Below are 1,610 nucleotides of genomic sequence, written 5' to 3'. Positions count from 1 at the left end.
TGACTCACAGCACAGCAGTTTACTTCCTTGAAAAGAATCAATAAAAACCATGCGTTGACCCGATTCGGTGGCTCAGTCTATCTCTGAAGGCTGAGTCCCTTGGTCTGGCTCTTAAATCTTACTTCTGTCTCTAGTACTTATTCAATCTGCGCCGCCCCTCTCGTGTCCCATTTGCCCTTGCCACGCTGGACGTGACAGAGAGAAGTAGGTTTAAAGTGATGGTGATCAAGGATATAAAATCAAGGAGAAATAAAAGAAAATTATGTAGGGGCCAGAAGATTATAACAATGGGGGAGAGGAAGTGAGGGTGATAAAATCTGATGACAATACGGACAACTTTTTCCCACACTGGTTCCCAATTCCTGTTAGCTTTTGTATTACTTTTGAGAAACTAGATTCTTATAATTCAATAGGCCATTTGCTATGTAATCTGTCTCCAGTTTTTCTAGGTTTTCAAGGCAGAAGCTTTCACTTTAACCTTCACAGGAACTTGATCAGGGTCACCATGCACAATGAGCACCAAAAAACCTGTTCTCACTAGGTAAGGTTTCTGGCTTGCCTAGACTATAGCCTGGGGGTTTCTGTACTCCCTGGTTTGTCATGACCCTATGGGTTGGAGACGGAAAGCTGGGTTGCCATTGTGGGCTGAAGAAAGAATCAACTAGAGGACATTTCTCTAACATGTTTCCTTCAGGGACACATAGGATCTGCCCTGGGCTAACAATCTCAGTACTGAAGCCCCACTGCTCAGAATTCACTCCCTAATCTGCTGAGGATGACAGCAGATACAAAGCAGCAAATGGTACCCCTCTGTTTCCATATGAGAACAAAACCAAAAACTGAAGGGGGACAGCCATGGGAGAGAAGTGGGAGGGAAGGAAAAGAAGTTACATTGACAGGGCATCTGCTCTGTGTCTGGCACTACATTAGGTGCTTTCTTTTTGTTGTTGTTCTCACAGTAACACAATAGGAGGCTGTTATTTTTCTGTTTTTATGGATGAGGAAAATGCTTGGAAAATTAGTAACCGGCCTGTTGTCACATTTACCAAATGACAGAGACAGGATTCAGACCAAGGTGTACCTGAGGCAAAAGCCTATGCTGTGTGGCAAGAAAGCAACTGGAAATTACAGCATAATGACCAGGGATATATGCCAAATCCCATTACAACACTCTTCTTGACCACAGAGTCTCTCCAGTGTTCTGCTCATGCCACAGTTTTATTGAAGAAGATATCAATATATGTGAAAAATTAATTGGGCTTATTACTACTCTTAGTTTTATCATTAAAATAAACAGCTGAAGATCTGACATATGCAACTATACTTATTCATAAGCCCAGTCTCTTCCTAGCCACTCTTTTCTGCATGGAAGAAAACTACCTCTTGATAGATAAAAATAAATACAATTACAAACATAGTTTATGTCCATGTCCCCCAGGTTTGCAAGTATCTCCCACACACAGATGTGCAATACGAGGATGTACAGAGAAACTGGCATCAATTAGTAGACACAGAGAAAAATTAGTAGTAAGATAAAAGGGAAGATATGGGTCTCTGAGGAGTAGATGAATAGACAGAGAGCAGTTAGGAATGTGAGGGTTTGGAGATCT

This window comes from Hipposideros armiger, unplaced genomic scaffold (genome assembly GCF_001890085.2).
Source record: "Hipposideros armiger isolate ML-2016 unplaced genomic scaffold, ASM189008v1 scaffold_21, whole genome shotgun sequence".
Classification (NCBI taxonomy): domain Eukaryota; kingdom Metazoa; phylum Chordata; class Mammalia; order Chiroptera; family Hipposideridae; genus Hipposideros; species Hipposideros armiger.
This window is presented reverse-complemented; position numbering follows the sequence as displayed.